Raw genomic sequence first — 9,435 nt, 5'->3', positions numbered from 1 at the left:
TTTCTCAGAGCCTTCATATCCTCATCTGCAAAATGGAGCTAACGATAGCATTCATCTCACCATATTGTTATGTGACCCAAATAAGATGATGGATGTAAACTGCCTTGCCAGTCTTAAAGAATTACATGAATATGACTCTGTTCCAATGACTGACCATTCTATTTCTTAACTAATTTTAAATTGTTTTGATTATTATTATTTTGCAGGATAGTTTGTTACATGGTACTGCTAGGACCCCTTCCCTACGACTTTTTTTCATTATTTCCCTCAAGATTCTTGACCTTTTGTTCTTCTAGATGAATTTCCTGTTCCTTTAGATGAATTCACTAGCTTGATAGCAGGTATGGCATTGAATAAGTATATTCATTTAGGTAATATGGTCATGTTCATTATATTGGCTTTGCCTCCCAATGAACAGCAAATATTTCTCCAATTACTTAGGTTTGTCTTTATTTTTATAAAGAATGTTGTGTATTAAATGCATACATTTACTATATGTCTTTTGGTAAAGAGACTCCCAATAGTCTATATATTTTGTAGTTATTTGTAACAACAGTGCTACTTGCAGCTGCTGTGCGGATGTAAGACCAATAATACTAGCACACAGGAGTACTGCTAGCGCAGGTTCTTTGATCTGTTTTTCTAAAGGAAAGCAACTTTAAAGGGGTCAACAGTCTTACTTTAATCAAACATGTATACACACACACATATATATACACATGTATATATGTGTGTATATGTATACATATACATGTACACACACACACACACACACACACACATATATATGTATATGTATACATAATTCACTTAGTTCAGGGGAACAGTCAGCACCCTGAACTTCAGATAAAATACAAACAGAAATCAGAAGCAGAAATTATATAAACCGAGCAAATACAAACAGCAAAGACCAACAGACAGGGCTTCCAACTGTCTGACCAAAAGCAATACATACACATTTACTGGAGAGAGAAGCAGCAACATCTGGGTTTTTCAAACCAGGGGGAGATCCTTAAAGGCTACACAGAGTGTCATTTGGCTAAATCACATGAACACTCTTAGTGAACCCCCAAGCAAAATGCTAACCTCAGAGTATATATACCCTTCTTCAGGGCCAGAGGGCATCACAACCCTCGTGACTCAGGCTCATGTGACTCAGGTTTCCATGCGACTCAAATTCAAAGCAGGTCACATAGGCCTATTATGGGGCAGGGAAGATCTTCAAATTGTATTAACATTACATTATTCTATATGGAATATTTTTTTCTATTCAGTTATGCTGAGTTTTGTTGATAATATACAAAAAATTCTGATTTTTCTGGATTCATTTTTATGTCCTGAAATTTTGCTCCTTATTATTTTTAATTTTAATTAATTAATTGATTTTTAGTTTTCAACATTCACTTCCACACGATTTTGAGTTCTCAGTTTTCTCCCCCTCTCTCCCTTTCCTCCCTCCCCAAGATGGCATGCAATGTGATATAGTTTCTATTTATATGTTCATATTAAATATATTTTCACATTAGTCATGTTGTGAAGAAGAATTAGAACCAATGGGAGGAACTACAAAAAGAAGAAACAAAAAAAGGGAGCAAATAGAATGCTTTGATATGAATTCAGACTCCATAGTTCTTTTTCTGGTTGTGGATAGCATTTTCCATCATGGGTCCTTCCAAGTTATCTTAGATACTTGTATTGCTGAGAAGAGCTAAGTCTATCAAAGTTAGTCATCACACAATGTTGTTACTATGTACAATGTTCTCCTGGTTCTGTCCACTTCACTCAGCATCAGTTCATGTAAGTCTTTCTAAGGTTTTCCTGAAATCTGCCTGCTCATTGTTTCTTATGGAACAATGATATTCCATCACATTCATATACCACAGCTTGTTCAGCTATTCCCCAGTTGGTGGGCATCCCCTCAATTTCTAATTCTTTGCCACTACAAAGAGAGCTGCTATAAATTTTTTGTACATGTGGGTCCTTTTCTCATTTTTATGATCTCTTTGTGACACAGACCTAGAAGTGGTACTGCAAAAGGTATGCACATTTTTATAGCCTTTTGGGTATGGTTCCAAATTGCTCTCCAGAATGGCTGGATCAGTTCACAACTCCACCAACAATGCATTAATGCTTCAATTTTCCCACATCTTCTCCAACATTTATCATTTTCCTGTTTTGTCATGTTAGCCAATCTGATAGTTTTGATGTGGTTCCTCAGAGTTGTTTTGATTTGCATTTTTCTAATCAATAGTGATTCAGAGCATTTTTTCATGAGTATAGATAGCTTGAATTTCTTCCTCTGAAAACTGCTTGTTCATATCCTTTGACCATTTATCAACTGAGGAATGATTTGTATTCTTACAAATTTGACTCAGTTCTTTAAATATTTCAGAACTGAGGTCTTTGTCAGAGACATGGGTTGTAAAAATTGTTTCCCAACTTTCTGCTTCTCTTCTAATCTTGGTTGCATTGGCTTTGTGCAAAATTTTTCAGTTTAATGTAATTAAAATTATCTATTTTGCATTTCATAATGTTCTCTATCTATTGTTTGGTCTCAAGTTACTATTTTAATTCACTTTAGTTAACTCTCTAGAGTTCCCTAAGTAAGTTGTGATACTACCTGGAGTAATAAATGTGTTTCCTCTTTGCCTGTGCTCATCCTCTCAGTTTCCTTTTTCTTGTTTTATTGCTATAGCTAGAATTTCTAACACTATATCAAATTGTAGTAATGAGGATGGACATCCTTGCTTTACCCCCAATTTTATGGGAAATGCTTCTGATTTATCATCATTCCAATTAAGGCTGACTTTTGGTTTAGATAGAAACTATTTATTATATTAAAGAATGCTATGTTTATTCCTGTTTTCTAATTAAAGTGGTGATATGTCTTGTCAAAAGCCTTTTCTGAATCTTTTGATATAATTGTATGATTTTTGTTTTTCTTAATATCATTACAGTATATTATGTATAAGACAAATATCATTGCTATAGTCTGCATTTTAGGCATAAGTGCACCAGAAAAAAAATCTTATCTAATTTAATATTATTCTAAATCCAAGTATTTCTAGCCTAGAAAGAGAAATATCCAGACTAATATAATATACCTATGCCTTCAGGCATCTCTTTGCCCCAAGCCAAGGTGACATTTATAGAAGTCTTCAAAAAAGGAAATGTCATATTATGTCAAGATATTTTTGGTTAATATTCCAGAACAATAGTCACTGTTCCATTCCTTCCTTAAACAGTCACCCTCTGGAATTGAAAAGTTTCCTCTCTGTGATCAATATAAAAAATCCATTCTGAATGGAGAAGGGTGGGTCATAGTACAATTGCTCCAAGGTATGGGGAAGGCAAGGATCTTAACAAGACATGATCTTTTTGAAATTTCAGTTTATATCCTTAATAATTTCCTTAAGAAAGGTGTTTATCTTGGACCTTTAGCTAATCTCTTTAAGGGGATGAGGATGGGAGTGGGAATAGGCCCTGGAGAGGGCTTTTAGACCATAGAAATATTATTTCTTAATATTTTCAGTCACATTAAAAGTTTTTGAAAATATGCTTCCTAAATTATATTATTTTACTAACATTGAAACAACATTGAATTTCTGGCATGTCAAACCTAAAGACATATAGTATTTGTAATATATTTTGTTGTAGCCTCTTTGTTTTATTGAATTTTTTTGCATATTGAATCTTAGCTGGAAATAGAGATCCCATGACATATTACAGGGGCTCTGTAATGTCCTCTGATTCTAGGCAGCCTCCCAGTTTCTTCCTGGAGAATAGCATGCAGACTATTGTTCTAGAACTGTATGGTTGTCTGCCACAAAAACTTGCAAGAACTTTGAAGAGTTGCCTCAATGTAGTTACTATAACAGCACCAAGTTTAATTGGTTCATCAAAGACATGGTATGTGAAAATAATACAACAGAAACAGATAGTGCATCCACCTGTGGCAAATAATTTGAACTTCATTCAGAGTGAAAATTCATAGAAGCTAGAAATTTTGCAATGACCAATCAGGGGCCAGATACCAAATGAAAGCAAATTCTTTGAGACTTTGGCCCCCACCCAATGGCTTGATGAAAGCATACTACTTTTTTTGGTCAGGTGTACCAGAACATGGGGTTGGTAAATTTAGTGGAATGGCAGAAACAAATGCCCAGGACCATCTTGTTAATGAAATGGGATTATCAAGCTTTACTCCTCTATATAAAAGCAGAGCATAAGCAAATACATCCATGGTCAGTCCCATCAAGCACTTTCAATTGTTCAGAGATTACTCAGCTGGCCAGTCTCCAGGTGACCTGTGGACTTCAGAGCAAAATGGCTTCCAAACTCTGATCTATTTGCTCTTGAGTCATCATTGGACTTAGCCATATGGTCTTAGTTAGGTCTTGCAAATTGCGCTCAGCATCTCAGATGCAGTGGATGTAGAAGTGCATTTTAATAAGGAATTTCTTTGCTTCTCCTCAGTATATAAAGACCAAAACATTTATATCTACAGACAGTACTACAGCTTATCAGAATTATTTCTCTCCTATACTTGTCTCTTTTGATTCATCTGGGATGTTTTAAAATATAAACCAGAGATATTGTTTTAAAAAACAAAGCTACAAATGTTTTGCATCAATATTCATTAAGAATATTGGTCTAGCTTTCTCTTTCTCTGTTTTAATTCTCCCTCCTAAGGTATCAAGACCATATTTGCATCATAGAAGAAATTTAGAATGACCTCTTATTTTACTATTTTTAACTTTTTATGTAATAGTTTATTTTAAGCTTTTAAAGCAACTCCCAGTTTTATTAATTATTTTTTTTTGCTTTCAATTTTGCTCATCTCTTCTTTGATTTTGAGATTTTCTATTTTTTTTTAGTGTTTAACAGGGTTTTAAGATTTCTTGGTTTCTAGATTTTTTTTAGTTACTGCTCAATTATTGTACCTTTTTCTCCCCCCCCCACTTTTTTAAAACTCCTGTGCTTGTATTTTAGTTTCTATTCAGCTCTGGTCTTTTCATTAGAAATTCTTGGAATCTTTTATTTCATGAAAGGCTTATTATTTAACTTGTAAGGTTATGCTCAGTTTTTCTGGGTAAGTTATTTTTATTTGCAAGCTTATATCATATTCAATATTATATTCCAAACTCTACATTCCTTTATTTTTACACCAGCTAAATCTTGTGTGATCTTGATTGTGGCTTCTTGGTACTGGCACTCTTTCTTTATGGCAGATTTTAGATTATTTGTGTAATACAAAGGCTCTTGATATTGGCTATTAGGATTCTGGAAGCTTTTGTTTTGGGCTTTCTTCCAGCAGATGACTACTGATTTTTTTCCCTTATTTTAACTCTTTCCTCTGATTCTTATAGATTCGGGCAGTATTCTTTCATGATTTCTTGAAATATGATGTCCAGGCTCTTTTTTTTGATTGTTCTGATTTCAGGTCATTCAATGATTCTTAAATTATCTCTCCTTGATCTATTTTCCAGGACAGTTGTTTTTATATGTGATCCATTCTTGTCTCATGCAGTCATCAACTTCTGTTTAATCCATTTTAATCTTCAAGGAACCTATTACCTATATAAATATCTTATACTCTTATATTAACTTATCAACTTTCCCTCTGTTTTTTTAACTATACTTTTAATTTTCCATCCCCCCCAATTATTTCCTTTAGGGATCCCTTTAATTTATAAAATATTTTAAAAATACTTGCTTTCCTTTTTTTCCTGAGAAATTCAATTGTCCTTGTGGTCAAGGTTTCTTTTTCTCTGAGGTTTTTCTTGAAAATGTTTTGGAGTCATTATCTCTTCATTGTTTGTGTCTTAGTCATCCCGGTGTTTATAATAGTTCTTTAAGGTGTGAAGAATTTGTTTGTTTATGCCTTCTTCCATGGTTACTTCCAAGATTAGGAATTTATGTTAGGGTCTGGGGCTGTGCAACTATGGAAGTAATGTTTGGGACTTTCTTTTGGTTCTGATTTGTATTCCCTGGCATATTGTTGCTTATTCCTCTGTATTTTGGGTGCTATGTTCTTCAACAATATCAGGGCAGCTCAGGAGGGGATCCTGAAACTTTTGTTGTGCTCAAACTTCTTGATCTAGGGTGAAATTTAATTTCTTCCTTATTGGTCTATGCTTTGCAAGCTCCTGTCCCTGGATGGGGTTTGAGCAATGAAATCGTAGTCTTGACCCTTGTTGGAGCTCCACTGAACTGTTACTAACTCCTATTGGCTACCTGGGAGAAGTAGCAGGTTCAGAGCTGAAGTTTTTGGTTTAAGCAACCTGGTTGTATTATTCTGATGCAGGTCTCAGGCTAGACTGGGGATTGCAGGTAAGGCCATGAGCAAGATTAGAACCACATAGCTTTTGCTTGTTTCTGTTCTCTCTTCTTGCATAATACATGGTCTAAGGCTACACCCACTCCCTACACATAGGACTTCTCTTCAGTATACACTGTGTCTATGACCCAGTTCTGGGGTTAAACCAGCAGGGCTTCCAGTTGGCTCCTATTCCTCACACTATCTGGCCATCTCTACTTGATCCAGGGCTGCTTTTTGCTCTAGCACAAAGGGCTGTAGGTCCAATATCAGGCCCTGAGATAGAAAGCTCTTCATGACAGCTTCTTGGCTAGAACTGGTCTCTAATGCCTTTTAGATCTGCACTTATCTCCTTGTGCTGACCTGGGTCAGAGAACTCCCTGTGTTTTCTCCTTGGATTTTCAAATCATGAATTAGTCTGATGCTTTTTCCAAGTCTTTGTTGTAGTATTTGAAAGAACTGGAATGTACTTCTTCCTTCTATTTCACCATCTTTGTTGACCTTCCAGGCCTATTTCTTTGTATATGTGTCTAGGGAGGTGGGGTAGGGGTGGGGAAGAGGGTGGGTTGAGGTAAGTGTGCTTCTAGAGACTTCCTGGAATCACTAACGTTATGATATAGTGGTGTAGTGGAAAGGGCCTTAACTTTGAATTAGAAGCCACGCTCAAGTCCTGTCTTTCAGTTTCCACCTTGGTAAACCTTAGGCAAGCCAGTTTGCCTCCATGGCCCTGATTTTCTCCATCTGAAAAAAATGATAGAGTTGGACTAGGTGATCTCCATGTTTTCTTCCCCTTTCACTATCTATGTGAGTCTCAGAGGTTGACCCGGAATTCACTCTTTTTCCTACCTGAACCACGAGAAATCAGAGTAGACTGAGCAGGATGAAGTCTCTATTGGTCACCCCTAGCCTGTGCATTGAGAAAATCAGAGCTTTGGAAAATAAGGACCTTAATATTCCTCTTGTTCAACCTCCTCTTTTTATAGATGAGGAAACTGAGGCCTAGACAACTTGTGACCTACTCAAGGTCACACTCATAATAAATGACGGAGTTGAGTTTCCAACTCAGACCCTGATTCCAAATCCATCACTCTTTTCTATATATTACGCTGTATCCCTTATGGCCAATTGCTGGTAAACAGCCTAAGTGAACTAGGAAAGTTGTCAAGAAGTTGCATAGCTGTCATCACATTTTTCACCCCCCAGTGATCCCAGTTTAATAATCTAGAAAGTGGAATTGACAAGTTTCTTCCTGGCCCAGTGAAAGGAGATGAGGTCAAGTCCTGGCCACTAGCTGGCTGTGTAACTTTGGGCAGGCCACGTACCTTGGGGTTCAGTTTCCTTTTCTGTAACATTAGGGAATTGGGCGGGGTGATTTTTAAATCATTTCCAGCTCTCACATTTTATTGTCAACATTTTCTTACTACCCCCAGCTCTTTTGGAAATGAAATGGAGTCCTTCGGGCTTAGAGACATGCAGAATGATGCAGTTTCATAGGTTGGCTGCTTCGTGATCTTCCAGGTGTGTGCTTGTGGTTGGGGGAGGGAAACCATGAAGCAGTGAGGGCTGAGGGTCGAGGAAGCACACGGATCCGCAATCATGGGCCATGGGGATGGGCACATGGAAACCTCATCATTAAGAGTCAGATCCAGAGCTTTTGTCTTCTAATGAGTGTGTGTGTATGTGATAAAGATTAAATTGTATGTGGTGTCAACACTGATGCCTGTTTGCAGCTAGAGGAGAATTAACAAAGAAAAGAACAGGTTGCCAGTGTAAAAGTAATACTAATTACAGTCACTTAAGTGAACTACTTACCATTTATGGCTAATTACCATGCACATAGTAACTATTACGGATATCATTAATATGTGTCAGATTAATTGTGTTGTTTTATTTGATTATGACACTAAAAATCTATTCGCATATACTAAGCCTTCTGGTGCTCACATAGTATGTCCCTTTGCTTAGAGAAGAAGGAATTAAGATGTTAATGCCGGCACTTTTAAAATTTTTATATGTCCAAAATAATAGTTATGTTATTATACAAAAAATCACTTTATCTGTGCTAGGATGTCTATTTGTTGGGTGTGTTTTGATGGGGGTTTGTTTTGGGGTTATGCATTGAATTACATAGCCAATGAGGTCCTTTTCAACTCTGATACGCTGCATTCCTCTAATTAGGGTGGGAGGAAGGCAGTATACAATACCTGTACTGTTACTTTGAAATGGTGACTTTCAATATTTAATGCCTATAGAATTATTTATAAATGGGTCCCACTTCATCTTTTTGCTGTTATATCTGTTCTCATATCTTTGGTACATTTTATAGAATTTTGTATATGTACCACAGTTTGGATAAATGGTCACCTTTAAGATAAATCTTCAATTACAATTTTGTAATAAAGAAGATGAAAAATATGAATAAAGTAGGATTCCCAAGGAAGTATACAAAAAGAAGACAAAACAAACAACTGGTTCAGCCTTTCAGAATGGAAAAATGAAATACCCAGTTGGCAATTTAAGAGCAGACAATGTCTTTCTAGGATGTTTAACGGTTTGTCAGTCAGTCAGCATACATTTATTAAGTGCTTACTGTATACTCTGTGCTATGGTGTTTACTGCATACTTGCTATGCTACTTAGTGCTTATTATGTACTGTGCTAAGTTCTGGGCATATGAAAATTAAGCACTACACATCCCTGTTCTCAAAGTCCTCACATTCTAACACAGGAGACAACAGTGTTAATGGAAGGTAATCTCAGAGAGAAGGCACTGGGTGTGGGGAGAGACTGGAAAAGGCCTCTCACAGAAGATAAGATGTGAGTTGAGTCTTTAAAGAAGCCAGGGAAGTCAGGAGGTAATGGTGAGAAAGGAGAGCATTCTAGGGAGGGGGGAATAACCAATGGAAGGCATGGAGTCTGGAGATGGAATGCTTTGTGCAAGAAACAGCAGGAAAGCCAGTTTATCTGGATCTTGGAGTTATGAGGAAGGAATTAAAGTATAAGAAAACTGGAAAGGTAAGAAGGGGTCAAGTTTTGAAGGGTTTAAATGTCTTCTTCCTGCTGCATCCAGAGAATGAAGATCACAGTTTAGCCACAGAGCAGGCACCATGAACTGAA

Source organism: Trichosurus vulpecula, chromosome 1 (genome assembly GCF_011100635.1).
Source record: "Trichosurus vulpecula isolate mTriVul1 chromosome 1, mTriVul1.pri, whole genome shotgun sequence".
In the NCBI taxonomy this organism is placed as follows: Eukaryota; Metazoa; Chordata; class Mammalia; order Diprotodontia; family Phalangeridae; genus Trichosurus; species Trichosurus vulpecula.
Note: the sequence above shows the minus strand (reverse complement) of the source record.